General features: G+C 40.3%; 1 protein-coding gene across 1 annotated transcript in view; it reads right to left on the bottom strand.

Annotated features, from left to right (window-relative positions):
- flt3 (fms related receptor tyrosine kinase 3) overlaps positions 1-13,566 on the bottom strand; it is an 85,085-nt gene that overhangs the window by 40,682 nt on the left and 30,837 nt on the right. The window lies entirely within an intron of this gene.

The following is a 13,566-nucleotide window of genomic DNA, read 5'->3' on the forward strand; positions in this document are numbered from 1 at the left end:
CACACACACACACACACACACACACACACACACACACACACACACACACACACACACAAAGTTATCCATAATACTGTAATGACTGACAGTAGAATTAGCAAAATTACGTTTTTTTATGTTGCCATTTTGTTGCCAACATGTTTTTGTTTATTGTTGAAATGGTTTCAGTAGAAAACAAGAGAATGTGTCACACGGTGTGGCATGAGAGTCATTAAGATAGTGGCCACTCATTTAAAGGTGCACTGTGTAGGCTGGTGGCCAGAGCAGGTATTGCAACTAGTAGTGGTAACTGGTGCCTGTGTTCCAGACCCTGTTCGTTTAATTGGAAACAACACTCAGACCTCAGTGGCTCCATCATTGTCTCGAAGCCAAGTCAGGGGAGATGTGAACATCAACACTTATTATCACGGTAAGAATAGTAATGAACATTGTGGAAATGTCTATTGTACAGATGACTACCTGTAAATGTATGGTGTCAATCGTATGTTGCTTGTGGATAACAATTTTGCTTCATGTCCAGAGGAGCGCAGGTGTCGTTTACTTTGATGTCCCTGTCGGCGCCCTTATCTGTCGTTTCTGCCTTATCTGTCGCTCTTGTCACCTGATTGGCTGAAATGAACGATCCATGGTTTAGAGGCTGTCCGGGTTATCGCCTGTTCATAAACAATCGTATTTTAAGTTTTCCTGGTAGACTCTTCGTTTTCATTTAAAAACAAAGCACCGTGAAGTAAAACATTAACAATCAAAATCGCGTGGCATTTATTAACAATCAAAAACGTGTCGCATTTATCGATCTTGATGCACTGAAATGAATTTCGACACAGGCTTATTATACCTACTGATTTACTGCTAAGCTAATGAATCACGTTGTGTAACAACTATACGTTAAGTTACATTGGCTGCGAAATATTTTACATCTGTAATATACTATTTTACATATATAATCTATCTATACTATTTCCACGATGACCTTGATCCCCACAGATACCACGCAAAACGCTAAAATACGAGGAAATGCGATCATCAACTAAATGTTGACTATGACAGACCGAGCAAGCAATACACTGGATTACATTAACTTGCTTTTCGTTTTTACCTGCAATTATAATAACTGTTCCCTATAACTAAGCAACGTTAAAATACTACTAGGTGCAAGCTTACAAGAGGTTGAATGTATATTAATTTGCTACAAAGATTAGGCCTATAAAAGAAGACAATTTGTTCCCCTCTGTAGGCCTATTACAACATCTAGAGTGAAATAAAAGGGACACCAGTAGTTTATCTCACCTTTATTTTGAATTCCCAGATAGCCTTCAAGCCATTCTAAATAGCCTAACCTGAAAGTAATGTACAATTCATAAAATAAATAAAATATAAAATCCCAGAAATGAAGGTGTTGAATCACATATGATTTTATTATTTATTTTTTATTTATATTGCACTTAGCTGACACTTTCATTTATTCAAAGAGACTTACAACCATTGTTTTTCAGGGTATTGGTTACAGTCCCTGGAGCAATGTGGGGTTAGGTGCCTTGAATTAATTGACTTGGTTAAAATCATACTTAGAACAAAGAAGTTTTTTGTCGCCATTGGAAGACATACTTCATCACCAATGTCTCTGGATTGTGGGGTCCCCCAGGGCTCCATTCTGGGACCACTACTGTTCAATCTGTATATGTTGCCACTGGGACACATTATCGAGAATAACTCCATAAATTACCATAGCTATGCGGATGATACCCAGCTCTACTTATCTATGTCCCCCAATGACTACACCCCCCTTGAATCACTCTATCATTGCATGGACCAAATTAACAAATGGATGTCTCACAATTTCCTCCAGCTGAACACAGAAAAAACTGAAGTAATTATATTTGGGAAAAGAGAGGAGAGACAAAAGATTGCTACTATCCTTGAAACGAAGGGACTGAAACCAAGGGAAACAGTTAAAAATCTTGGGGTCCTCATTGACAGTGACCTAAATTTCAACAGTCACATGAAAGCTATTACTAAGTCTACATTTTATCACATAAAAAACGTCTCTAAATTTAGGGGCCTGATGTCTAAACATGATCTGGAGAAGCTAATACATGCCTTCATTTCTAGTAAAGTTGATTACTGTAACAGTCTGTTTACTGGCCTCCCAAATAAGACCATTAAACAGCTTCAACTGGTACAAAATGCAGCTGCAAGGGTTCTTACAAAGACAAGGAAGTTTGACCACATTACTCCAATTTTAAGATCGCTGCATTGGCTCCCAGTAAGCTACAGAATTGATTTTAAGGCAATGCTACTTGTGTTTAAATCATTAAATGGAATGGGAACCACATATCTACTGGATATGTTTCAGCTGTATGCACCGACCAGGTCACTAAGGTCAACGGAGAAGAATTTGCTGGTGATTCCAAAAGTCAAAACAAAGTGTGGAGAGGCAGCCTTTAGCTTCTATGCTTCAAAGCTTTGGAACCAGCTTCCAGATGACGTAAAAAATGCACCCACTATTGATAGCTTTAAATCTAGACTCAAAACAAAGCTGTTCTCAGATGCTTTCTTAAATTATTGAATGAAAAGACGGTAAAATAAGAGAAGACAAAACCCTGACAATTCTAGACTCTATCAGGTAAACGGAAAAAAGGAGGCCAGACTCCTCTGTCGTCGAACAGTTAAAATCTGAAGACTGCGTATGTTTTTCAAGGTTTTATGTTTATTTATGTTTTATTTTATTATTATTTTTACCTTATGTTTTATCTTAATGTTTTAAATGTTTTTTCTGACTCTAATTCATTTCCCTGTTTTCCTTTCATTTACATTTGTTAACTTTGTGAAGCACATTGAGTTGCACCTGTGTATGAAATGCGCTACATAAATAAACTTGCCTTGCCTTGCCTTGCCTTGCTCAAGGGCACTTCAGCCATATAACAGAGACTACAGCAAACATGAAATAAACGGTGAGGGGGACTCTAAAACATTGCAGACCACTCAGAAAATGGCCTTTATGTTCGAAAAAGTGGACTCCTCCTTTAAATCAAATATATATATATTTATTGGGTAGGGCATAAACAGGCATTGACGCACAGCCCCCTCGTGTCCCTCACAAAAAAGAAAGGAATATGGCATAGTCATCATAATTTTTGAAACTAAAGAAAAAAAGGTCCCTGTGATCCTCCTCTTCCAGGGTGGAGGCAACTGCCCTCTGGGCCTAAGCGCAAATAGGCTGGTGTCCCCACCAGCCCCACCATCCTCTCAATACCCACTCCAGAGCCGGCTTCAAATCTCGGACGAGGGCGACCTCCTCTTCCTCCACCTCCACCACCGACATGTCCATGTACATCTAGTAAAATGAAAAGTCAAACTCTATATTAGACTTTGTAAGACTAGACTACCTGTCACTTAACACTGGGCTTGTCAAAGTGAGTCAAATTGAGGAAGTTGCATCGTGAATTTGTTGATTTGACCGACACAACCAATTGCGCTTCAATCTTTTTATTGATTTATTTGTCTTATATTCAAAGGGCAGTCTTGCGACATGGGCTACCCATGAACTAATTTGACAGATGAGTAGCTTTGATTTGACAAATGGCGCTTTTCAGGAATTATGTTCCCTCAAAAGAAGATGCGTTTTTTTCTCCCCAGAAAGATGCGTTATCTTCAGATCTGACGGACACGGTTTAAAACAATCCCACAAATTCAATAAACTTAAGCGTCTTTCTCACAATAACTCAAAATAACGTAAATGACTCCGTACACTACACATGGATAAGCTGGCAGGTATCTTACTGTTTAATGCCGGTAAGTTAATGCTAGCATGTACCCATTAAATGGACGTGAATGACTAAAAACTTTAGAAATATACTTTTTAGATGTACCGTTACATACAAGGTTAGTCTATGACGTTAAATAGTTTTCTTACATACATATATATATATATGTGTGTGTGTGTATATATATATCATATCCCAGTTACGTACCTTATATTCTGCAGGGATATCCTCAATGAATGAATGAATGAATGAATTAATGAATTAATGAATGAATGAAAAGGGAGCGAAGCAGTTAACTGCAGCCTTTTGTTTACAGTTGTTACCAGGGCAACGCAGCTAGGACCCCTAAGCGACGCTGATAGTCAGCATAGATGGGTAAGTAGTGCACTGAGATCTCAGACTAAAAACTTGCTATATTTTTATAGACACCGAGATGGCTAAACACAAGATATGTACTAACACAGTATATCAATAAACGTGTCTGTTCTATTCCCCTGTTCTATTGCTGCCCACAGGATCACCTACATCGTAGGACCTGAGAGGATGGATGGAGTTCCACCTGCAGCCGTCATTAAGTCAAAAGACTAACAGCCCCCCCCCCATGTATACATATAGCCTGTCCACACTGGTATACTGTAAATATGTGTATATAAAGTTGTATATTGCGATAGCCGTGATGTTTGTAACTCATGGCTGAACTGAACAAAAGGTCACATAACTGGCAAGGTATTTGTTATCCACTGGGTGGCGATCTATCACTAAATAACGTCAGGCCCATACAGAACATATACTGTATACTCTGTGCTGTATGTATGTGTGAACTCTGTATATTTGCCCATATTACCCAAGAGGGCCTACGAGGATGGATGTAGTGCAGCCTGCAGCAGTCAACTCTGTATATATTCCATTTACTGTATATTATTGTATATATGGGTAGATGACAGTTAGGTAGAAAAAAAAAAAGTTTTTTTAACAAAACATTGTTTATGAGGGGAAAAATGTTTATGTCTACGTAGTGCAGCAATTAATCTTTCAAAAAATCCAAGTGGTCACAATGTTGGTCTATTTATTTATTATTTATTTACGTTGTTAAAGAAATTTGCTGAAAATATGTCCTTTGGTGTGACATTAAGAAATAAATATATTACAGTAAGTAATGTAGAAATGGCTTGATGGAGTTCTATGAATATTGTTACACTCTTCATAGTTATTGATTTTTTTCTTGATTGAAGATTTTTTCTTTATTGATTGAAGTCTTAATTTAATGAGAAATAACCATTTAAGGATTTTTTTCCCCATTAGAGGTGAGCTTATTAGAAACCATCGAGGAAATATAGGGATATCTTTCTTTTTAAATGTTCAAAATTGTCCGAATTTATACTAAAATTTCAGAGATGATAATTTGTTCTTCCCTAATGCAATATTCAGTGTTTACCAAATTTATTGTTGAGCTCAAACAAATATTTGAGCGTTTTAAAAATGTCACACCGTAGGACATTCATGTCATACTAAAGAACAGAAATGCAAAACTGAGCAAGAAACAAATGTATCAACATGATTATTTTGTCTTTTGATCATAATGTAATGTTGTAGTCTACATGGACCTACACTTAGCGCTTATAAGTCTTTAAGTCATAGATCATCACCCTATCGTAACACTTAATGACAGCCATGCGGCCATTAAATTTAACCTGTAAAGCTCATAAGACTCATACTGAAGTTGGCATGACCATCACACCTCACCCTACCGGTACTTCTCTTTACTCTCTCACTCATCTTTCCTTCACTGTTACCGTTGTATTTTATGGTTTCAAAGCACCATTAATGACATTTTATATCCTTTGACAGTATCTAGAATCAACAGCAAATATTCATCGAAGTATAAATTCCAATGGCCAATAAAGGAATAAGTAATTTGAATACGCAATATTTATCTGGTCAAAAAACAAAATAAACGTATAATGTACAACCAGTTGTTTTAAAAGCTATTTCTCAGATATCTAGTCAATTGGTGTGACCTGTTTGTCCTTTGGTGTGATACTTCAAAGTGTCACACAATAGGACTTTTACCATCACGCCATAGGACTTTTGAGCTTTTGAGTTAATTTAAAGTCATGTCGTTGCCAACTGAAATACAATTTCACCTTTAGTAAGATACATTTTCATACATCTACATAAGAAAAAAAATTGAAAAATATACACTATTGTCAAAATGTATTTTATGGTTGTCACACCAAAGGACTACAAAACTAGTACATCTTGTGGTAGCAAAACAGAATTGATTGATTGAAGAACTCTGAGAGAAAAACCTAAAATCCACCCTTGCCATTGGCTTCTTAAGGGTCTAAAGTCACAATTTATGTACTGCTGGAGCTTCAACAATAGATAATTATCCACAGAATTAACCAAAAATATGATGTCACACCACAGGACATTGTTTTCTGTGACAAAGTTTCATAAGTCCATACAGTCTCAGAAAAACAGGAAAAAATTAAGCATTGCCACTTGCTAAAATAGACACCTTAAAAAACATGCCAGGGTTGTTTAGGCAAATGACTGAGCTTTGATTTATTTAAAAATGTTTTAATATGGAGAACCAGGCTTGCGACAGTCACACCATAGAACAAATGTGACATTTGACTCAAAATTAAGTGTACTTATTATATGGTGTGACGTCATCGGTCGAATGCTCCATTCATTTCAACGGAGCTCCCCAACGTTCGCACGTCTGTTATTTTTCGATAACGGACGGGTTGGTCTATAACAGACCGCTGTCAATGGCAACAAGACTTTTCACTGCTAAAGCGACTTTTCAACGAGACTCTAATCAGCTGCTGTGATAGACAACACCTGTTGTCCTGGCTACCTAGCTGTTGCCTAAAGCCAGGCTCAAACTACACGACTAGCGATTGTGTGTCCGATTTTGGCGTCGGGGTGCACCGCACACTAGAAGAGAATCGCAACTGTCAATCTTGTCGCTGCTCGCAGCCACTGAGACAATGCCCGACGTTCTATTTCCAGTCGCAAATATCAAACACTGTTTGATTTCTACGATTTGCGATCGGCGACTCTTTGAACTGCCAAAGTTCTATCATAGAACGTCGCTCACGACGAGGAAATCTTTCCCGACAATCGCTTGCGATGGTCCTGGGGGGTAACGTTCCAGCGATTGCCGTAAGCGGGGTTTTCAGCCGAGAATCGGCGCGATAGTCCCGTTTGAGCCAGGCTTTACGGTGTTCCACAACGTCACTGTATTGTTTTGCGCAGCAACAATCTTTTGACATGAAAAACTATAATAAACTTAACATTAAATAGGCCTAAAGAAATGTCCCCGCCATGTGTGAATCATTTAAGTATATCCATATAATAAGCGGGTTAATGTTTGGCGAGTCGGTCGCTTTGTGGAATAGCAGCACTTCAGCGTCGGGGTCTAAAGATTCTCTCTGTCGTGCTGCTATTCCACGGTAGCGACCTTCTCGCCGAACGTTAACCCTTACTTATTTAAGCTCTGGATTTATTACACACTACTTTTTCACAACAACGACATTAGTTTAATCATTTAAAGCATTGCCAATTTTGAAAGCATGAATTTACTTAATTTTAAGAGCCTGCGACAGCAAAATTTACACGTCACGTCATCTACCCATATATATATGTGTAAAAGGTGCATACTGGTATACTCTATGTGCTGTAGTTATGTGTGTCTTACTCTGGATATTTGGTTTGTGTAATATCATGTGCGTTCTGTGAAATGCTATACATTGCCATTTGAAAGGCAATAAATGATTTAGAAATCAAACAAAGTTTCTCTTAACGCCAACCTCCAAATATGTTTGTGGTCTAGACTGTGTGTGTGTTGTGAAGGTTCTCGGGAACGTCCTCAGAATAGACCTTTGAAAATCCCTAAACCCACACTGCATTTACTGTAAAGGGGAATATACAGTAGGGACCATGGAAAATGCAAAAGCAGATGATTGTTGTTGTTGTTGTTGTTATTATTATAATAGAATGGAATTGCTGATGCCATTGTTAAAATCCATATTTATAATTGTATCTTTTATATACTGTGCTCAGATGTGTCTGTTTGTGTCTGTTTGAAAAGAAAGAGATCACGGTCACAGATAATGAAACAAAACCCCTCATATCATCATGCGTTTTATTTGTAAAATAACAAATTGAATTTCCAAATAACAAATACAGCCTGCTGTTTTAAAAGTACATGCTGAACATGAGGCGATGTGCATGCATATCTGCACAAATGAATAAATATCATAAATAGAAGTAGAAATGCACTCAGAGAGAGCAGACCTCTGCCAAGGACGCTGTCTGATGGAACATTTGACTGTTACACCCCAATTTTTTTCAAGTCTTTCTGTCTTGTTTTTGTGGAGTTTTTGTGGAATTTTGACATTCCATTTTCTATCCCGCAGTGGTGCAGAATCTTGACAAAATTCCTGGATCTGCATCGTGATCTGAATCACCACCAAATGTATTTAAAAAAAAACCATTTTTTTTGTTCCTTTTGTCATTTCCAACAACTCCACAAACTTTCAGCAAAATTCGTTCAGAACTTTTCGAGTTATCCTGCTGACAGATAGGCAAACAGGCAGGCTAACAGACAAACCAACGTGACCGAAAACAGCCTCCTTGGCGGAGGTAAACATGAAATGTTTGATGTCATTCTACACCAGTAGAGGGTGATGTTGCCCCCATGACGACTCGTTGGACACCACCAAAATAAATGCACACAAGTCTGTTGCTGGGTATTTCTCAAAACCTAATCCGCACACTTCCAAGTGTCCTCAGCCTAATTAGTCACGCCCAGTGATTTGAATACTCCATAGAGTTCACCAAAGAGTATCCAATCACTGCGCATGACTAATTAAAGGCTGAGCACACTTGGAAGTGTGCTCACTAGGTTTTGAGAAATGCCCGGTGTGTCTCAGATGGTGCACTTGTGCACTTCGGGCACTATGTTTCAGTGCATAATTAATACACATACACACTGAAACATGAAGACTGAACACTGAAGTGCACAAGTGCACCATTTGAGATGCAGCATGTGTGTAGCCTTGGTGCTCTGCTGGTGCAGACACGTGCGTGTGTGTGTGTGTGTGTGTGTGTGTGTGTGTGTGTGTGCGTGTGTGTGTGTGTGTGAGAGAGAGAGAGACAGAGAGAATGTGTCTTTTCGTACATGCACAAGTGAAAAGTCACATTTCACATTTCTGTCTACCTAAAAAGTTCCAGAAAAAAACACATTAAAGTAATGACTTGAATTTCTGTAAACTGTATACATATTCTACTATACTTGACAACATTATCAATTCTGCTACCCCATCTCAGACAAATTACACAACATACTCTTTGGTAAGAAAGATCATAAAATCAGAACATGTTTTTAAAAAACCCTGACGGAACAGAAATAATGAAAATATGCATTTTGGAGGCAAGGTCTTGCCAAACATGATATACTCAGACACATTACAAAAATATAACATTATTTTTCTCTCGACAAAAATAATAAATGTATAACATTTTATAGTGCTGCCAGATATGAGTGCAAAATCCGAAGCAGAAAGCTGTCACATACTATAATGTGCATATCTCTGTAGAGGGACAATGTACAGGAAATGGTCAAAAAAGGTACTGCAACTATGTAGTATGGTCCAAGTACAGTCATTTTTGCATCTATACTATAATGTGCATATCTCTTAAAAGAAGAAAGAACATGGCCCTACCGTGGCTGATATGGTGGGGCAAACGTTTACCACTCGGCCGACCAAGGTTCGATTCCCAGTCCGGGTCCTTTGCTGGTCCTTCCCCATCTCTCTCTCCCAGCTCACTTCCTGTCTCCCCTCCCCTGTCCTGTCTCACAAAAAAACAATAAAGGCTTGTAAAGCCACCAAAAAATACTTGAAAAAAAAAAGAAAGAAAGGCCATGAGAGGTATACTGAGAGGCTGGTTCAGGAGTACACCAGGTCTTAAGACAATGAGGACTCCAGGCTCTTCTATTAGTACAGGGGTGGGGAACCTTTTTCATTCGAGGGGCCACTTCAAATTCATCCGAGGGCCGTAAAAGTCCTCCGAGGGCTGTACTATGAACACAAACCAGGATTTCCCCCTGCACTTTAGGCCTTTATTGAAAGCAGTCACCTTTAAAATAGACCTACCTTCTCTAGGTCTCCCATGAATATAACTTAATTGTATTGCAAATGTATTTTCTAAGATTCCATTACAAAATATGTCATATTTCATGTGAAGCTGCATAACATTAAAATTACATCGGGGGCCGGATAAAACGGCCTCAAGGGCCACAAACGGCCCTCGAGACATAGGTTCCCCACCCCTGGCCCTCGAGACATAGGTTCCCCACCCCTGGCCCTCGAGACATAGGTTCCCCACCCCTGGCCCTCGAGACATAGGTTCCCCACCCCATGCAGTGGTTTAGGTGTTAACCAATGCCTCTTAAAACAACAATGTAAATTAATTAAAGCGATGGTTCGGAGTAGAATCACCCTAATGCCATATCAACCGTGACACCCATCCACCTTTACACCCGAAGTGTTTTCTGCCGCAGGCTTACATCAACAGAGTTACCGTGTTATTCGATGTTTATTCCGGATAGCTTGACTCAAGCGCATATGGATCCTGGGCACCATCTCCAAACTTTCCCCACAAAAATAACATGTCATGACACCAAACTTCTACAGTATAACAAATGTGGTTTGTACTCACAAAAAGATGAATTTGAAACTTTTTACATAGTCCAGGAGTTTATTAGTAACAACACACGAGACGATTAGCTTTTCTGCTGCTAAACATCCGTCGACGTCACTTCCTCCAGCTGGGACTGTCCACTTATTGTAAGGTTTGTGTTTTAGTCCACAGCCAGGATATATGCACGAGTGTGGCATCGTAAACGTGGTAAAATCTAAATCCGAAGTGGTTAATTTCTAGTTGTAGCGCAAGCTGTCTTTTTGAGTTTTCCGCCTTCCGGACTCACGTGTATTTGTTTCCATCAACAAAGTCCCAGCTGGAGGAAGTGACGTCGACGGATGTTTAGCAGCAGAAAAGCTAATCGTCTCGTGTGTTGTTACTAATAAACTCCTGGACTATGTACAAAGTTTCAAATTCATCTTTTTGTGAGTACAAACCACATTTGTTATACTGTAGAAGTTTGGTGTCATGACATGTTATTTTTGTGGGGAAAGTTTGGAGACGGTGCCCAGTATCCATATGCGCTTGAGTCAAGCTATCCGGAATAAACATCGAATAACACGGCAACTCTGTTGATGTAAGCCTGCGGCAGAAAACACTTCGGGTGTAAAGGTGGATGGGTGTCACGGTTCAAATGGCATTAGGGTGATTCTACTCCGAACCATCGCTTTAAGTTTGGACCATGTGAATAGTGGTGTGTCAGGAGGAGCGTGTTTTTCCTTCTCCATAAACAGGCAAGACAGGAGGGCTATATCAAGAACCTGTTTCAGGAGTAAACCAGGCAGGACAGGAGGGCTATATCAAGAACCTGTTCCAGGAGTAAACCAGGTGGAGACAGGAGGGCTATATCAAGAACCTGTTTCAGGAGTAAACCAGGCAGGACAGGAGGGCTATATCAAGAACCTGTTCCAGGAGTAAACCAGGCAGGACAGGAGGGCTATATCAAGAACCTGTTCCAGGAGTAAACCAGGCAGGACAGGAGGGCTATATCAAGAACCTGTTCCAGGAGTAAACCAGGTGGAGACAGGAGGGCTATATCAAGAACCTGTTTCAGGAGTAAACCAGGCAGGACAGGAGGGCTATATCAAGAACCTGTTCCAGGAGTAAACCAGGTGGAGACAGGAGGGCTATATCAAGAACCTGTTTCAGGAGTAAACCAGGTGGAGACAGGAGGGCTATATCAAGAACCTGTTTCAGGAGTAAACCAGGTGGAGACAGGAGGGCTATATCAAGAACCTGTTTCAGGAGTAAACCAGGTGGAGACAGGAGGGCTATATCAAGAACCTGTTTCAGGAGTAAACCAGGTGGAGACAGGAGGGCTATATCAAGAACCTGTTTCAGGAGTAAACCAGGTGGAGACAGGAGGGCTATATCAAGAACCTGTTTCAGGAGTAAACCAGGTGGAGACAGGAGGGCTATATCAAGAACCTGTTCCAGGAGTAAACCAGGTGGAGACAGGAGGGCTATATCAAGAACCTGTTTCAGGAGTAAACCAGGTGGNGACAGGAGGGCTATATCAAGAACCTGTTTCAGGAGTAAACCAGGTGAAGACAGGAGGGCTATATCAAGAACCTGTTTCAGGAGTAAACCAGGTGAAGACAGGAGGGCTATATCAAGAACCTGTTTCAGGAGTAAACCAGGTGAAGACAGGAGGGCTATATCAAGAACCTGTTTCAGGAGTAAACCAGGTGAAGACAGGAGGGCTATATCAAGAACCTGTTTCAGGAGTAAACCAGGTGGAGACAGGAGGGCTATATCAAGAACCTGTTCCAGGAGTAAACCAGGTGGAGACAGGAGGGCTATATCAAGAACCTGTTTCAGGAGTAAACCAGGTGGAGACAGGAGGGCTATATCAAGAACCTGTTTCAGGAGTAAACCAGGTGGAGACAGGAGGGCTATATCAAGAACCTGTTTCAGGAGTAAACCAGGTGGAGACAGGAGGGCTATATCAAGAACCTGTTCCAGGAGTAAACCAGGTGGAGACAGGAGGGCTATATCAAGAACCTGTTTCAGGAGTAAACCAGGTGAAGACAGGAGGGCTATATCAAGAACCTGTTTCAGGAGTAAACCAGGTGAAGACAGGAGGGCTATATCAAGAACCTGTTTCAGGAGAACTATGGGGTCTCCTATTAGATGTCCACTCCTGTATTAGATGATTTGCCTCTTAAAGGGCAACTCCTGCCAATTTCAATGTGCTGTTGTATTGCTCAGGCTACCCTTGACTTGTCAGTACCCGGTGACGCCGCATTTTTTGGCTCAGCCCTTTCCGAGATATGAGCTATTCTAATGGGGGCAACTTTTGTTTACATTTAAAAAAAACATTTTTATTTATTCCCAAAAACATCCAAAAGGTTATGCAACATCAGCAGACAGCTAGCAAACAGTGATAACTTTTGGGAAAATATTTGGAGTAGGCCTATGCTCATTTTTTAAAAAATGTAAACAAAAGTTGACAAGTCAAGGGTAGCGTGAGCAATACAGCAGCACATTGGAATTGGCAGGAGTTGCCCTGCTTTACGCCAGAACCAGCTTCTTAGTGAACCCCTCTGATGAACACAGACACGTGTGTTCCCAAACCGTTGCGTCATCATATGTCCTGGTCATGTGTGTGTGTGTGTGTTGCCTCCTCTGTGTGTCTCTCGTGTGGCGTCTCCTCACTGGGTGCTGCTGTTTCACTACCAGCAGGCTCCTCCAGCTTTGGGACGGAGAACTCTTGTTGCTCTGCCATCTCATCTGGGAGGTTTTGGTACAGGGAACTGGTGTTGTCCTGTTTGGAAATGTTCAGGTAAATCTGCAAAAGAGAGAGAGAGAAAGAGAGAGAAAGAGAGGGAGAGAGAGAGAGAGAGAGAGAAAGATGTTTATTTTTATTTTAATGTTTATTTTTGGCTCGTTAATACATTATTGCTCACACACACACACACACACACACACGCACACACACAGGACCCACCTGTCTGACAGCAACAGCAAAGCCAATAACATCCATATTAAACTGATGATGAGCAACACCATTTACTTGTTCTTATTTTGTACACCAGGTCACATGCGAGAGTGAAAGACACAGATACAGTAGCCTGGATCTCAA

This window comes from Engraulis encrasicolus, chromosome 9, assembly GCF_034702125.1.
Source record: "Engraulis encrasicolus isolate BLACKSEA-1 chromosome 9, IST_EnEncr_1.0, whole genome shotgun sequence".
Classification (NCBI taxonomy): domain Eukaryota; kingdom Metazoa; phylum Chordata; class Actinopteri; order Clupeiformes; family Engraulidae; genus Engraulis; species Engraulis encrasicolus.